The 18191-nt window shown below is 37.7% G+C and overlaps 1 long non-coding RNA gene across 1 annotated transcript; it reads left to right on the top strand.

Annotated features, from left to right (window-relative positions):
- The first annotated feature begins 1857 nt into the window (after positions 1–1857).
- LOC147581730 (uncharacterized) lies at positions 1858–16541 on the top strand. The gene is made up of 3 exons (XR_015250197.1): positions 1858–2893; positions 7397–7488; positions 16067–16541. It is a non-coding gene; the product is annotated as an uncharacterized LOC147581730 (long non-coding RNA).
- Positions 16542–18191: the final 1650 nt, after the last annotated feature.

The following is an 18191-nucleotide window of genomic DNA, read 5'->3' as shown; positions in this document are numbered from 1 at the left end:
GCCCCACAAAAAAACTAATAAAAGGAAATTTGGGGGATATCATGTAAAAAAATAAATAAATAAAGATTGTCAAATCAGGGATGCCTCAGTGTGTCAGTCAGTTAAGCATCCGACTTCAACTCAGGTCATGATCTCACTATTCATGGATTAGAGCCCTGCGCCAGGCTCTCTGCTGTTGGCACAGAGCCCGCTTCAGATCCTCTTTCCCCCTCTCTCTCTGCCCCTCCTCCGCTCTTGCTGTCTCAAAAATAATCATTGAAAAAAAAGATTGACAAATCAAACATTGATGAGGATGTAGAATGTAAGCTCTCATATGCTATTTACAGGAATGTAAACTGATAAAAAACTACTTTGTAAAACTGTTTGGCATTATCTTCCAAAACTGGGCATATGCATACTCTACTAGCCAGTAACTCACTTCTAGGAATAGATTGTACAGAAATGTGTGTACAAGGGGCGCCTGGGTGGCTGGTTGAGTGTCCAACTTCAGCTCAGGTCATGATCTCATGGGTCAACAGTTAGAGCCCTACATCGGGCTCTGTGCTGAGCTTGAATTGTGGAGCCTGCTTCAGATTCTGTGTCTTCCTCTCTCTCTCTGCCTGTCCCCCGCTCACGCTCTGTCTCTATCTGTCTCTCTCTCTCAAAAAATAAACACTAAATTTTTTTTAAATAGAAATGTCTGCACAAAACAAAATTTTAAATGTTCTAAGTAGTATTATTCATAATAGCCTAAAACTTGAAATATCCAAAGGCTGTATGAAGAGTAGAATAGGTCAATCATGGTATATTCATATGTTAAATTCCTGCACAGCAGTGAAAATGAATGAAGTCCAGATATACATCATAATATGGATGAATTCCATAAGCATAATATTGAAGAAAATAAACCAGACATAATGGAATGCATAATCTTACAATTCCATTTATATAAAACAGGTCATTTGTGGGTGTGAGAAGTAAGGATATTACTTTTGGAGAAAAGGAAGAGGGAAGTGATCAAAAAGGATCATGGAAGGGAAGGAACTTCTGCAGTGTGATTTTATCTGGTTGTTCATTTACCAGTTGTGTTCATTTTATGATATAACATATCAAACTGTATACTTATAATTTTGTACTTTTCTGTATGCCTTTTATACCTCAAGAAAAGCTTGAAAATTTAATTATATTTGGAAGTTCTTTTGAGACTGGCCTAGCAGGGTAGAGTATAAGACCAGAGGCCAAGGGACCCTGGATGGCTCAGTTGGTTAAATGCCGACTTTGGCTCAGGTCATGATCTCAGGTTCATGAGTTTAAGCCCCACATATGGGGCTCTCTGCTGTCAGCACAGAGCCCTCTTTGGATCCTCTGTCTTCCTCTTTCTCTGCCTCTCTCCCTGTCCCCCTCACTCTCATACACTCTATCTCTCTCTCAAAAAAAACTAAACATTAAAAAAAAAAAAAAAAAGACTAGAGGCCAGAAAGCAGTTAAGAAACTATTGCAAGAACCCCAATGATAAATGATGGGTTCAAACTAAGAGGAGAGTTGCAGAAAATTGGAGAGGATGAAAATGAATTGTTTACATATATTTAAATTGAGTATTTTTAAATTTAAATTAAATTAAAATGTCAGTTTTTCAGGTGCATTAGCCATATTTTAAGTGATGGTGGCCCCATGTGGTCATGGCTACCATAATGGACATGACTTAATGGTGGTAAACTACAGTTTGTAATTTTATGCCTCATTCCCAACCTGAATACCCATTATCTGGGTACCCTTTTAAAAAATTAAATACATATCTATTCTCTAATTATGAAATAAATCAAAATACTTAAGAAAATAACTCTGGGTACCCATCTTCCTGGAAATTTCAGGCTCAATCCTACTTAGAGAATGGACCATATATGACTTCTAAAAGAGGAACTTATAACGGTATTAATGACTTCCCAAGTATTAATGCTACAAAGCAATAGACTTATTATAGTGCTGCTTCTGTTGACCACTTATTAACCATTCTGCACATGGCTACAAGAAAGGAAATAGCTCATAATGCTTGCTTGCCCTATTAGAACATCTTGTCCTCTTTTTAAGTTTATTTTTATTTCTTTGGGTTTGGAGTTATACTCTCTCCTCCACTTGCTAGCGCTGATCCTAGTTTCTTTAAGCAGACAAAAACAGAAGTGAATATTTTTCAGGATGTCTGCTTTGTGATATCAAAATCACAGCATGACAGTAGAGAGCACTGCCACCATTCAACTTCTCTAGAATGGTCTATAGTTGACCAAGTCCAAAGCACATGATTGATTATAAATACTACTCATGCTATATTTTGACAGCTTATATTTCCAGAGAACTTCATTTTCAGGTGTGAAAGACAGGCTTGACCTTCATTTGGTTCTGTCAGGAGCAGTTTGTTTTCAAACACTGTCCAGAGTTAATGAGGAAAATATTGAAATTGAGTTTCAAAACATGGAAAAGTAATTTACTATGGTAATTTTTGGTACACCTCTGTATATCTCTGTTGAATTATTTCTTTCCTTGGATAATGTCCACTCTCTTGATGTTCAGTAATAACAGAAGCAACAGCATAATCAAACTAGCCAACGGCCAGAGGCAAGTTTATTATTTTCCTCACCCATAGCTAAAATGAGTACAAAACTAAAAGTGAAATAATAATAATGATAATAATACAAAACTTGCCTTTCAGTCACCACTGGCCTCCCCTAAATCCTGCCAAAATAGTAATAAAGAAAACATTCCTAGCTAAACTAAGAATCTTGCTTTGGGAAATGATTGCCATTTTGTCTATTTTGTCTTCAGCAAGGACACTGGCTACCAACATAAACAGGTCAGCAATTGTCTGAAACAGTTACAGAATAGTCACTATCCCTTGTTGGAACATCATAGTTAAACACTTGTAAGTATATGGGCTAAGTTTGTATTCGATACTAGAGACAAAATAAGAGATTGGCTGCCATTTGGCAAATTATCTTCCCAGATCTATCACTGACTCAAGATAAGTGCCTTAAACAATCCGTATCTCCATTTTCTAGGCAACCCAGTGTCGATTAACAACACCTAGTATATTGGAGGCTTGGTTTTGAGAAAGAACAATGAAAGAGTTAACAGTGTTTTTTATAAAGAGGATCTCGATAAAAAGACACATGAGCACAATTGACAAGACTTCAGTGATAGTCCCAAAGGCTCACAGTCATTGGTGACTTTCCTGACTCTCTCCATAGGAATTGAACGGAGCTGCTAGCAAGGAGTTGCATGACTAACCTAAATGCACTTGAGCTTTGCTCTAACCTTCATTTCCTGTCTCCTCCTAGCCATCTTAAAGAGAGATTTTAATTAAGAAGTAAAGTATCCCAAAAATAGGCCACAGAAAAATGGAAAAATTAAGGGTCTGAATCATCTATAGATCCAATAATCAAGCACTTAGAAGAGTGAGTTGGTTTTCTTCATCACTAGGAAAATTTGTTCACAAATGAGAGTATTTTTATGGTTGTCAAATAACTTTAAACATCAATCATTAATGTATTGAGCTATTTGTAAACATTCTCTGGTACACCATTTTTAGGGGGAATTTGTTTTTAATTTTCATATTTCAAGTAAATTGAGTAATGTGATTTTTTTTGCCATTATAGGTTTTAAAAATATATATTTAACACCATCCCCATTAAAGTGTTGAGTACATGAAGACAGTCAGTCGTTAGCTCTGTTTATTTGAAAACATGACTGTCTGAACTAGATTGAATTCCCTCTGAAGGAATGCCTTCTTCATCTTTGCATCCCAATGTCTATGATTGTATCTGACATTTTGTGGGTTTTTCAAAACCAAAGAAAAATACAAATGTGAGGCAAACATTTTTTCAGAATTGTTTTTCTGAGCTGGCTATGCAAATGATAGTCCAGAAATAAAAAGAAGCCCTAAAAAATCACAGAGTGGGAAAAGTTAAAGACTATTCAATAATTATATTTAATTATCTACCATTTGTGATATGTAATTATATTTTCTGCAAATATATTTATATATCAAGAAATACACAATAGACTATTAGTATTTTTTATAAATATTCTTTTTTAAAATATTTATTTATTTATTTATTTATTTATTTATTTATTTATTTATTTTGAGAGAGAGGGAGAGAGAGAGGATCTCAAGCAGGCTCCACACTGTCAGTGCAGAGCCCAACACAAGGCTCAAACCCACAAATCATGAGATTATAATCTGAACTGAAATCAGGAGTAGGATGATTAACTACTCAGTAGGATGACTGAGCCACCCAGGCACCCCTTAACTGTTAGTATTAATGCTTCCAGAGAGAGAACTGGGGGACTAGAGATAAAAGGGCTCAGGTCATGACCTCACAGTTTGTGAGTTTGAGCCCCGCATTGGGCTTTGTGCTGACAGCTCAGCCTGGAGCCTGCTTCAGATTCTGTGTCTCCCTCTCTCTCTTCCCCTCCCCTGCTTGAACTCTCTCTCTCTCTCTCTCTCTCACACAAAAATAAATAAACATTAAAAAAATTTTTAAATAAAAATAAAATAAAAATCATCATTTACCTAACTAGACAAAAAGCCTAAATAAGTTCTGATCATTGGTGTAAATGTTTTTCATCAATAGTGCCTCTCCATTCTATGACTTTTTTGGTTAGACTTCTTTAAACATTTATATTTAGGGAGATCTTCTAAATCTGCTATAGAGATGATTCTCTTCTGTTAGCCTTATGCTGTAGGAAAAACTAATAAGGTAGTGACTATAATAGCCTAGGCATAATTGGCAAAGACAGAATTAGGCTGGTGGCAGAAGGGGAAAAAAAAAGATGAATGAAGGAAGCAAATGTGGAGGCCAGTTTTAAAATCAGCCCCAAGAACCTCTGAATACTGATCTCCTCAAAGCCTTCATCATTCTCTTGCGGTCTGAAAGAGTACATTATCTGGAGGGGTTTGAAATTCACAGAAGAGGACACAAATATCCAAATCTGGCTAACGACCTCAATTGTGTGAAGAAAACTTCACTCACAAAACTTGTAAATGTACCATTCAGGGAGAATTTTTATGTCTCCTGCTGCCCTGTATACAACTTATTTTTTAGACTGGAAAATTTCAAAGACATAAAAAGTTGTATAAATGAGCCTCCATATACTTATCACCACTTTCCCTCTCCTAGGATTATTTTGAAGCAATGCTAGGCATAATTTTGTCTTTAAATATTTCCATTTGTATCACTAAGGCCTAAGAACTCTTTTTAAAATAAAATTTAACCAATAAAAATTTCATATCTAAAAAATTAATAATTGCTTGTTAACATCATGAAATTTCCAGTCAGTATCATTTCCCCTAGTGTCTTAGAATGTTTTGTTTTATATATTACTTAGAAATGTTTTTTCTTAGAATGTTTGTTTTTGTTTGAATCAGAATCTAAACATAATCTATACATTGCAATGGACATAGATACGCCCTTTCAGACTTAAGTCTATGGGTTTCCCTCTCCATTCTTCTGCCTTTTAATTTCCTTGCAAACTTTTTGTTGTCATTGAATAAACTAGTTTCCCTGTTTTATAGTTTGTTATAGAGAGAATCCCTCTGGGATTACAATCAAATTACTATTACAAAAAGTCATTTAGAATAGTTACTTACTGTATGATTGTGCCTCTAACTTGATTCAGAGTTAGATTCGTTTGTCTTTTTCTTAATTTCTATTTTTGTGAATTAAAAACATTTATTTTATACTTATGTAAAACATATACATGATTCCAAAAGCAAAACTATAAAACAAGGTGTATTCAAAGAAGATCAACTTCTACCCTTTTCCCCATTCTAGGGTCTTCCCTAATAGTGACCCATTTTGTTTCATTTTATAGTTTATCTTCCTGGTTTTTTAAAGCAATTACTATATTATTAAAGATACATATATTAAAGTATTAATATATTAAAGATATAGATATTATTATTCACATATTATATTAAAGATAGATATATATATTAAAGATAGGTACATAGATGATAGATGATTGACTGATGATAGACTGACTTAGATAAATAATAGCACACTATCCATGATTTTATCCACCTTACTTTTTAAAAAAGCATATCCTAGAGATCACTCCACAATAGTACAGAGAGACAGTGTTCCCTCCCTTTTGGAGCCAGAATCATCCTATTGTGTGAATAGACAATGGTTCATTAGACTAGTCCTCATCTGTGAACATTGGGTTGTTCGCCTGTTACCCTCTTTTTGAAGTGTTGACTCCTTGTGCTTATACGGACGGACTGCAGAGGGTTCAGGGCCCTGTTGCCTTATCATGAAGACCAGCCTGCAGTTCCTTTGAGTTCTGTCATTCCTCCCTAGATGTCCTCCATTTCTGAGCTTTCTCCTTCCTCTGTTATGGGGAGGTTTTCACTCCCTCTCTTTTCTCCTACCCTTTCCTATCCTCCTGCATCATGTTCACTCCACTTAATGGAGGGGGGTGGGCAACTGTACTCTGCAACATTCTCAAGGATTTCATGGTTTCTTCTCCTTTGTCTCTTGGTGGAAGGTTGAAGGAGGTCTTTCTTTTCCTTCAGAAACCTTGCTATTTTGATAAAGTAAGTGGGTTGCAGGCAGCGTCACCGGAAAGAAAACCTCCTCAAAAATGAAATCCTCAAGTCCAGCACTTCCTGGTTTCTGAGAACATAAATTATTAAGTATTCTCGTGTCAAACATTTCTAGCCACAGCTGCCCAACACCATGTGCAGCGCAATCCTCGCTTGTGATGCTGGGCAGGGACAGCGGGCCACAGCTCCCAATCAGCCACGTGATCAAGGGAGTGAATAACCGGTACATTCACAACCATTCTGCACGCATGCAGCCATTCTGCTTTTCACTCCAGCACAGTATTCAGTAGGCTACATGATATAGTCAACACTTATAAAAATTGGCTGTGTGTTATAGGATTTTGCCCAACTGTAGGCTAATGTAAGTGTTCTGAGCACATTTAACATAGGCTAGGCTAGGCTATAATGTTTGGTAGGTTGGGTGTATTGAATGCATTTTCGACTTAATGATATTTTTAACTTATGATAGTTTTATCAAGACATAACCTCCATCTTAAGTCAGGGAATATCTGTGTTGTTGGGAGTAGCCCACCTCAGTCTGTTCAAAGGGTCTGAGGGTCCTGCCTTAATTCTCAACCTTATTAGAATTAGAATTTATTCAAATGCAAGAAACGAAAGCAAGGCTGTTGAGAATCCAAAAAACAGGGCACGGTGGCTGAGATGTCGCCTCATGCCCATGTCTTAGCGAACAAAATAAAGGTAAATCTACTGAAAGAGACTGAGGTGTGGCTTCTACATTAGAGGTGATGTGGGTTGGAGATAAATATTCAGGAGAATGACTTACAGTACTGAGCTGGCATTTGTTCCTCTCTTCTTTAGTCTTTCATCATCTCCTCCTCTCACCTGGCCCAGCCTAAATCCAGGGGGATTAAGACAGGGCAAAATAAGAACAAAAATCAGCCACAGTGAAGGTAAGACACACACCAAGCCCTCACTCACCTCTTATCTTTTATTGCTAGTCTTCCCAAGTTACTTTTATATTGTTATGAGTCACTCTTTATATATATATATAGTAGCTAAATACTTATATATATATATACATATATATATCTTTATGTGTATATATATATCTTTATATATATGTATAAAGATATCAATTGCTTCTTTATATCTATATCTAGATAGATAGATGGAGAGAGAGTGAGAGAGAGAGAGAACAAAGGGGTATATAGTGAAAAGTAAACTTTTTCTCCTGCCCCCACCCCACACCCTACACATGTTCAACTCCCCAGAGACAACTGCTAAAGGAAAATCTCCCCATTCCTGATTTTTCCTTCTATGTGGGGATGTCAGTCCTGGCCTCTCTCCATTCCACCCTGGAATTTATTTTAAAATGGCTTAATCCGAGTGGTGAATTTGAGAAAGAGAAACTAGAGACCAGAGCTTCAGGGTGAAGGCATGCTCTGCTGCTGCCCAGTTGTGAGCTCTGCCCCGGTCCAGCCCTTTTATCACTGCATGGGTCAAGTTCCTCCTCCTGACATGCATTAAACAAGCCTGTTAGTTCTCCCAGCCACCAGGTACTCCAGTTCAGCCTTTACAAATAATAAAGTAACCCTGGAATCTCCCATCAACCCTACTCCTTGCCTTATTCTGCAATTTGTTCAGAAACCGGATGAGAAAGAGGAGCTCCATTGATTAGTTCTCTTCAGAAACTCCAAAGCCACTTACTTATCATAATACTACTTGTAATCTTTGTAATGTTAAAAAAAAAAAAAAAAAAAAAAACAGTATCTTCTATTTCTCAACCCACCCGCTTCAGATAGTATTTCTCAACTGCCCAATATATGAGGAATTAGTTCCCTACATTTTTGCTCCAACTCTCCTTCTACACTATCCTCCAGCTTATCAGCTCTATGTTTAATTTTATAGTATTGAAGTTTAGAGTATTTTTATTTTATATAGATTTACATACATGCCCATGCGTGCAATTATTATAATTCAGTGTTCTAAACTTTGTCTGAAAGCCAAATTATGAAAACTAAAAAACAACTGTAAATATTTAAAATGTGATTAAGGAAATACTATTTTCAGCAGAACGAATGAAAAAGTGAAATGTAAGCTTATGTCAGTAAACCTGTGCTACATGAAGAAACCTCTATCAATGTCAAGATCAAACAAATTTTCTTTTCTTATATTCCATTAATCACTCACTATTATGCCACATTTTTTGTTTGCTTCATATTTAGACAATGAGTTTTATACAAATGATTGTTTTCTCCTATTGTATTAGTCAGCTCAGGCTCCCATAATAAAACACCAAAGACTGGGTGGTTTAAACAACAGATACATATTTTCTCACAGTTCTGCAGGTTGGAAGTCCAAGATTAAGGTGTTAACAGAGTTGGTTTCTGATGAGATCTCTCTTCCTGGCTTGTAGATGGCCACTTTCTCACTGTATACTCACATGACCTTATCACTGGAGATCTTTCTCTTCTTATAAGGACACTAGCGCTATGGAATTAGAGCCCTACCCTTATGACTGCATTTAACCTTCATTACATGAAGGTTACATCCTTAAAGGCCCCATTTCTAAACATGGTTACATTGAGCATTAGAGTTTCAATGTATGAATTTTGGAAGGATACAATCCAGTCCATAACCTCCATGTCTGTTCAAAATCTACATATTTTGTAAATACTAGAATAGGAACCCCCTATGTCCATAAATAAAGTATCATTTACCAAATGTCTAGAAACTAACCTGAGGATGCCTTAAAACTAAATCATGGGCTTGTCTGCTCTGGAAAATATGTATAAAGTTGTATAATTCCCAGGCCAAATTACTCTTGTCCTCAGAGAAACCCAATGGGAGATTCCATCCAATGGGTCTGGCCCATTGAATGATCAAGGACCAGACACTGAGGACTATTCCCTCTGCCCCAACCTCCTTTCTCCATCTGTCCCACACCCTAATAAAGTTTAGCGATAGATACTATGACCTACATCCATGAATGAAGTGGTGATGACCCCAGCAATCACTCTCTTCATAAAATCAGAAGTGAAAGGCATCTTAGATATCCACTTGTCCAAAGTCTCCATTTTATAATTGAGAAAACTGAAACCCAGAAATTTGGATGATGTTTTATGCCCAAATTACAGAGCAAGGTATATTAGAACCCAAGACCTCGACATTTTGTTCTGTTTCTTGTCCATGGAACCATTATGTTTTTCAATTCCTCTCAATGAGCAGAAGGACTCTGGAATTCAGGGAAGCTGCCCAATTGTTATGGATAAACATACATTTAGCCCAGAGTTAGAACTACAAATTGTATCTCTGTTCTAAAGTTTGAGGTCTAATTACTGTCAAGAGCTAAACTGGAAAAAACTGAGCTGACAGATGCTGAAGTGGTCAACTAAGACAACAAGCCAAACCGAGAGTAACAATTAAGCCCGAATTTACTTGTTGCAATAGCATAACAAAGAGGCAAAATAATAAAAAGCACTGGCTCCCACAGTGTTCTATTTTCCTTTCATAGGTCAGCTCCAGGTGAGGTTCAAATGTAACAGCACAGCTTAGGGGATTGTCTCACTGCTGGGGAAGCTCTGGATGGGAAGGAGGACAAGGAGTGGAAAAGCACTAAACACTGAGTCAGGGTGTAGGAAAGCATCCTGAAGTCCCCTTGAGAAGGAGGCCTCTGAATAGAGGCCTTTGGACTAGGAATGTTGAAACATGTAACAGCGCGGCTGGCCTGGGGGGGCAGGTGCCAAGTGTCTGAAACTCCCTCCAGACTGTTATCAAGTATGGCAAGGACAGCTTTCCCCCAAGGAGCCTACCAGATAAAACCTTTCTAATTGCCTATGATTGGGCTTGAAAGATCATACATAGAATTCTGGTCTGGAGCCAGACTCCTCAATTACATATGCTAACATCACCTTTCCATGTCCCTAGACATGTTTACAAATAGTCTCTCACTCCATCAGCATGACTATTGCTTAATGTATATTTTGATTATCACAGTAACTATAGCCAAAATAAAACTAATTATCACCAAATTTGGGGGGTGAAGATACCAAAGATAATATAATTGGACATTTTGTGCATTATTATGAGTGCTTTTCTGTGTTCAAATACAGAGTTGGGGAAATTGCAAAATCTCACTCCATAAATACATGCATATATTTCTTGTCTTGTTTTGGTTACTCTAAAGATCTAAATATAAGCAATAGTCCATTATATTTTCATTTCCTAAAGCAGATGGCCATTAAATTTACTTTCTAATCTTATTATTCCATAAATTGTATATGGTTGTAATTTTAATTGTCTCATACCTTTCTTAGTGGAAATAATCTTGGTAGAAATAAAGAAGATATTAAAGATATATTGATTGGTATCTAAAAGATGCTGCCTGAGAAGATTTCATCATAAGAAAAGATACCCCAGATAGTATATAGGAACCTCCCTTTCCTAATCTTTTTTACATTTTTTTTAACATTTATTTATTTTTGAAGGAGAGAGAGACAGAGCATGAGCAGGTGAGGGGCAGAGAGAGAGGGAGACACAGAATCCGAAGCAGGCTCCAGGCTCTGAGCAGTCAGCACAGAGCCAAACACAGGGCTCGAACTCAGAAGCCTCAAGATCATGACCTGAACCAAAGTCGAGGCTCAACCAACTGAGCCACCCAAGTACCCCAGGAACCTCCCTTACCTAGTCTTGCCTCTAGATTCCACCTGCTTCCCTGCCTCAACACATTCCCTAAACTAGGACAGGATATTTTGGAGAAAGAAGAGATGGGAACGAGAAGAAATTCACATCCTGAAACAAGCCAAAGCATGTTTCCACCCATTTTGTGGAACTTTTCAAAACTTGCTAAAGTAAACTTAGCTCTGTAAATGTTTATTTTTAAAGGTTGGATATTAAGTATGGAAGGGAAATTGAACTGCAGAGCAAGATGGAAGTGTTGTGTGAAATTTCAGTAATTGTTCCCATTAACTGAAAAAATATTTGCTTAGGATTTCTTTGCAGTACCGCCCTTTGGTTAGCCAAGGACACTGGAATGTGCCTGCCAGGAGAGATCTACTGCCATTTTACCTACCACATTTTCAAAGCTGGCACATCTCCACCTATGCCTTCCTATGTTTAGTGTATTTACATACCTTCCCCTATTTGAATAAATAACACACAGAATGTTAATAGATCGGATTAAAGTGGAAACACACTACAAAAGAGAGAGCAATCATTAAGCCTCATCTTTCTGCTTCTTCCAGCTCTGCCTCAGGCTTAGAACACTTCTTTTTCCTGAGTTTTAAAAAATTGTTGATTATGATTTTATTTATACGACACACAGTAAAATTAATTTCTCTTTTGGTATACCATCCTACAAAGTTTGTTTCAGGTTTCTTTTGTTGTTGTTGTTTTTATTTTAGTTTTTTTTTTGTTTTTTTTTTTTTGCTTGGGTTCTTTTATTGATTTAAGACCATTCATAGGCATTGATGAAAGTAGGCCTTTAGTATTTCCTTTCCTTGTATTTTTTTTTATAAATGATTTATAAGTCTTCCCAATACCTTGCTCTTTTTTTTTTTTTTTTTCTCTGCCTACTCCCTTCTCAATTTTTTGGTCTTTCTGCTATCTAGTTCAGTCAGTTTCTATATGCAGGCAGCATGATATGCACACTATAAAAGACAGTTGTCCTGACTTGCTGTTTTCTATCTTTATGTTTGGAAACAGAATAAAATTTGGGAAGCATAGGTTTCCCACCTTCTGAAAAGCCATGCTGTACCAATTGGTTTAAATTTTTTAAATCCAAGTTCAGTTGGCCTATGTTATGACTTTCACAGGTTATTTTGAATAGAGCCAAATTCTAGCTGCCCAAATCAACCATCTTTTTGGCTGGATCCATGCTATTGCCTGGATCCCCATGGCTCTTCTGGCTCAGATCCACAGATCATACCTTGACCACTACCGGCCCTGCCCTTCTCAGCCCTCGTTAGAGGATCACGCCTTTGGTGCAAGGTAGGAACTAAAGACTCAATAAGGAAATAAAGGTAGAGACGTTATGTCAAGGACTCAGGACTCTTTAACATCCAGAAATGCTAACAGTCCCTGGTTTCCTTCTGGCCACTCTTTGAGACCACTGGGAGTATAGTGACCATGTCAGCCTCCTTTATTCATGAAAAGAAGTAAAATTAACCTAAATGATATTTGAGTGAATTCTCTTCCTCATGTATTCAATTTACTAAGAAGGATAACACATATATACATGAAGCCAATACATTTCCATCATTTACCCACAATTAAATTACTTAATATTTCAGATGTATTAGGATTAACTATAATCCTTTCCAAAGAAAATCTACTGAAGATAGTCATAAGTAATGAGTCAGTCTCATCCAAGAAATCACTCAGAAGTGGCGTACGAGCAAAGATAATGAGGACTTTTTCATGGAGACATGCCAAAAATAAGATATAGAATAAGAAACCACTCCAAACTATTTTATGTCTAAATATAAACAATAAGAGCAATATTATAAACCATAGACAAGTAAGAACTTGAGTGAGTGTTTCTGCATATTATCCATCTCAGGAGAACAACTTGCCAAGACTTGGGGAGAAACTATGCTTTACTCGCTACTAATAAAGAGGAAGAAGTTTGGATCTTCACACGGGAAAAAAATTTGTCTAGATATGCATGTGACATTGAGTAGCAAGGAAGACAGAAAGTGCCATCCCTTTATTAAGCATCCCAGGAAGATGAGTTTCACCAACAGGGCTTTGGACTCTATGCTTCTTAATATGGAGACTCTGTTTTCCATCTGGATCCACAATCAGGACACTTGTTATCCCACCAAGAATAACTGACTTAGTCACAATGAAGCACTTAACACAAAGAAGCAAAGGAAACAACATCCCATCTCAAGTTTCAAAACTCACATCAGACCAGTGCGTTGGATAGGTCAGGGATTTCTCCCTGTTTTGTTCCCTGATATGTTCCAAGTACTTATAACGATTCCTGACACCTAGCAGATGATCAATAAATATTTACTGAGTGAATGATATATGCAAAAAGTGAGTAAGCAATGATTCAACATTATTTGCACTGATGGATAAACTATTCCTTGGTGTAACTATCAGACATTTTGCAAAATGTTTTAGAAGTATAGTTGCCTCTTTCACTTGCTATTCAGCTACCAAATATTATATCTGAAATGAATTCAAAGCAAAAGCATAAGCATACTTTATCTTTTTATTTCAACAAATAAGTCATTGTGGACCTACTATGTGCAGACCATCGTAATAAATAAAAGTAAGAGCTCTTATGTGAAAAGCAAATCACAATACAGGTATAAGACAAAACAGGAGTAGAACACACAAGAGAATGAGCACAGTGGATAGCATAAGAAAAAGAATGACTCTTGTTTTAATCATCTGAGCCTTGATGAGTAGTAACTAAAATCGCATAACAAAAGTCTACCCTTTTACCCTTAATGTCTCTTCTGCTTGGTTATATAGATTGTACCAGTCAGAATTTGGTCAAGAAAACAGAAACCACTCTAGGTATTTCAAGCAGTAAGGTATTTAATACAGACAGTCAGAGCTCTTACACAAAACCACTTTAAGGGTGAAGAGAATAAAGGTCAGGGAAGCTCCTCACACCATTCAGAAAGTACAGGGATCAGAAGAAATCTCTGCCACTGATCTCAGCTTTCTGCAGCACCAAAGTGGGTGATTTCTAGAAGAATACTTAGAAACTTCTGGCAAAGCCTCATGTCTGCCCGTTACTAGAGCTCACATGCTTATCCATAGCAACTGAGTCAATGATGGCTTCTACTTCTCTTTTTTCTTTCTGTTGTGTTGTAAATCTCAAGGAGTGCCTTCTCATTTCTGGAACCTATACTGGAAGCCTGATGACAAAGCAGTTTTTAAAAAGTAGTTTCCAGGGGCGCCTGGGTGGCTTGGTCGGTTAGGCGTCCGACTTCGGCTCAGGTCATGATCTCACGGTCCGTGAGTTCGAGCCCCGCGTCAAGCTCTGTGCTGACAGCTCGGAGCCTGGAGCCTGTTTCGGATTCTGTGTCTCCCTCTCTCTCTGCCCCTCCCCTGTTCATGCTCTGTCTCTCTCTGTCTCAAAAATAAACGTTAAAGATTAAAAAAAAAAAAAAAAATTTAAAAAGTAGTTTCCGGGCTTCCAAACGTACAATGCAGGGAGGAATGGAGAGGAGTTGCAATGTTGCTTAGATCCCAACAGAAAATCCAACACAAATATTTAAGTTAAGACTATAGCCAGGGCGCCTGGGTGGCGCAGTCGGTTAAGCATCCGACTTCAGCCAGGTCACGATCTCGCCGTCTGTGAGTTCGAGCCCCGCGTCAGGCTCTGGGCTGATGGCTCAGAGCCTGGAGCCTGTTTCCGATTCTGTGTCTCCCTCTCTCTCTGCCCCTCGCCCGTTCATGCTCTGTCTCTCTCTGTCCCCAAAATAAATAAATGTTGGGAAAAAAAAATTTTTTTAAAAAGACTATAGCCAACAAACAAAAAACAGAAAACAAAATAAAACAAAAACATAAACAAAACACCCAAAAGCAAAAAACCAAAACCAACCCCCCCAAAAAAAGAACATAGCTAAATATAAATTGTTTTCATTCATCATGTAGATTCAGTCATCTTCCTTTTGTAGTTCTGTTGTTTTTGTTGTCTTTCTAAAAATCTCATTTAAGAACCCCTCTAGGTACCATCACAGAAAGCAACTGGACTGGGTGGGCTCAACTTGTTCCCACTTGTCCCAGAAGGGACAAAAACCTGTTAAGCAGCTTGCCTATAGGTTGCTCAGAGAATGCTGTTTCAATAAAGCTTTATTTCCACCAGGGTAAGTCACTGGGAGGTCATAACAAGATGGAAAGGAAATGCTCTCAGGGAAGGTTTTGCAGAGTAGCAGTCGCTGAACAGACAAGAAAGCAGTGGATAGTGAAAGCAACAGAAACAGCGTGTGATAAGCCTGTCCTAGAATTTAACAGAAGGGGGAAAACATGTCTCCCCTGACCACCTTGCATGTTTTCTCATATCCGCTTAAGAAACCTACATTACAAACTCTTTAAGTTAGTGATATCTGTTGAGGAAAAAGAAAAAAAGGCATACTCTAGAGGTAGGGCTGAAGAAAAGATAAAGAATGGAATAATACAATCATATTTCTCTTATTTAAAACAACACAGAAATTATTTCCAGCAGCCCTCCCAACATAAGCTCCAAACAAAAGCCCCCTGGGCAGTGTGGGGAAGAATGAGCACAAACCACTCACCTACCCATTGCTCTGACCACTCCCTTACTCTCAGTTCATCTCTCCAGGAGGAACTTAAGGGCCACCCAGGCTGTGAGCAGTGTTCTGCTCTGGAGGGAATGCCTCTGGGAACTGGATTATGGCCTCCTAAGTGGAGAGAAACTCCCTGCCCTCCTTCTTCTGACCAGTTTCCTTGGGTTAGGGAGCCCCAAAAACAAAGCTCAAGTATCAGTTTCTTATTCTGATCTGTAAACTAAGAAAAACATTCTTTTATCTTTTTTCCCACCAGACCCTAGAGAGTTTTTCTCCTGTAAGTGCAGTGGAAGTTCAGGCTCCAAAAAGCCACCTAGGAAGCTGACCCATGGCCAACTTAAGACCCACACCCCTCAAGACCCAGACTCAAGGTAATGTACCGGAGGACTTAGCCAAAAGCAACATGGTAGGAGCCGTGCCAGGAGAGGAGCAGAGGGGTGAGAAGGTGTGTTAAGATTTTAAAGTTATTTCTTCTTCACTGGGTTCCATTACTCAAGACGGATAAAAATGAAGCACTTGGAGAACAAAAACACATTGAGAAGTAGCCAAAGCACTAGAATCCTCTTCATAAAAGAAGGAGGAAAAAGGAAGGGAGGGAGAGAGAGTGATGAGTGAATGAAGGAGAGAGAGAAGATTTTAATTTTTCTTTAGGGGAAACTAAAGTCTCTTATATGAGGAAGCCTAGATTTAGGGTTGCAAACACTTTCAAATATATCAGTGGCATACAGAAAAGACTGAAAATAAGTTGATAATACATCGCTTTTCAATGTGTTTACTTGCTCTCAGCTCAGTGGGTGGTATGCTTCGATTTGTGCTTTTCCTCATTATATAGTATAGAATGCAATTAAGGAAGGGTCATCAGTAGACTAAACCTTCCCTTATAATAATCTTCTGTAATAATGAATAATCAGTCACAGGGAAAAGAAGATTAAAATAAAAGGCTTAGTCAAATCCTAAAACTACAGGTTGAGCACATAGCTGCAGTTGTGTGATTGCCTGAATACCTTTGCCTGAAGCCAACAGATGAAGAATATGTGTTACAGAAACGTCCTTATGCTCAATCAGTTCATTAAGCAATAGTTTTTTTTCTTAACGTTTATTCATTTTTGAGAGACAGAGAATGAGCACTGGAGGGGCAGAGAGAGAGAGAGAGAGAGGGAGACACAGAATCCAAAGCAGGTCCAGGCTCTGAGCTGTCAGCACAGAGCCTGATGTGGGGCTTGAACCCACAAGCTGTGAGATCATGACCTGAGCCGAAGTTAGACGCTTAACTGACTGAGCCACCCAGGTACCCCTATGTGACAGTTTTAGTTCAAAGCCTATCATGCTGCATGGCTAAACACATTAGTACAAACCCAACTTTCCCCAAATTGGAACGACAATGACAATCAATCAGTCAATCAATCAATAAATATCAGGCCAATAGACTATTGGACTTTTTTAGGTATAATTAACATACAATATTATGCTAATTTCAGGTGTACAACGTAGTGATTAAACATTTGTATACATTAGGAAATGATCACCAAGATAAATTTAGCTTCCATCTGTTACCAAAGTTGTAACAATATTATTAACTATATTCCCTGTGTTCATTACATCCCTATGACTGATTTATTCTATAACTTCAAGTTTGTACCTTTTAATTCTCTTCCCTTATTTCACCCATCCCAAGATGGCCCACCCCTCCAGCAAACCAGATTGGTCTCTGTATCTATTAGTCTGTTTCTGTTTTGTGTTGTTTTGTCGGTTTATTTGTTTTGTCTTGTTTTTTTTACATTCCACATGTAAGTGAAATCATAGGATATTTGTCTTTCTCTGTCTGACTTATTTCACTTAGCATAATACCTTCTAGGTCCACCCATGTTACCACAAAGGGCAAGATTTTGCTCCTTTTTATGGCTGTGTAATCTTCCATTGTATATATACCACATCTTCATGCATTGGATATTCTTTATCTATTGGATTGTTTTGAGTAAGAATTAGGCTCAAAATGAAAAATGTAAATGAAAAGTATTCTTTATCTGTTTGATTGGCATTCTCTGTATTCAAATTTGCCATCCCAGAAGTCTAGATAAAATTATAAAGCCCAGAAAAAGTATAAAGGCTGATAAAAATTCCAGCAGGTATATTTTTGAAACCTGATTTTTTGTAAGCTTCTCTCTAAAATAAATTTCACAGTGTTACCACTTTCAGACTCTAACTGGAGAATTCCAAAGCAGCTGGTTTCTCCCTGGATGATGTTGCATAAGGGTATCTAATAAAGCCCTTCCTAATATACTAGGTACATTCCTGCACTGTGGAATCATTACCATCAAAACAAAACTTGATATTCAGAGAAGTGTGTTTTTCTTCTGTAGTCCCCCTCCTCCTTCCATTTT

Source organism: Puma concolor, chromosome B1 (genome assembly GCF_028749965.1).
Source record: "Puma concolor isolate L17-30 chromosome B1, mPumCon1.1.hap2, whole genome shotgun sequence".
Lineage (NCBI taxonomy): Eukaryota > Metazoa > Chordata > Mammalia > Carnivora > Felidae > Puma > Puma concolor.
This window is presented reverse-complemented; position numbering and strand designations above follow the sequence as displayed.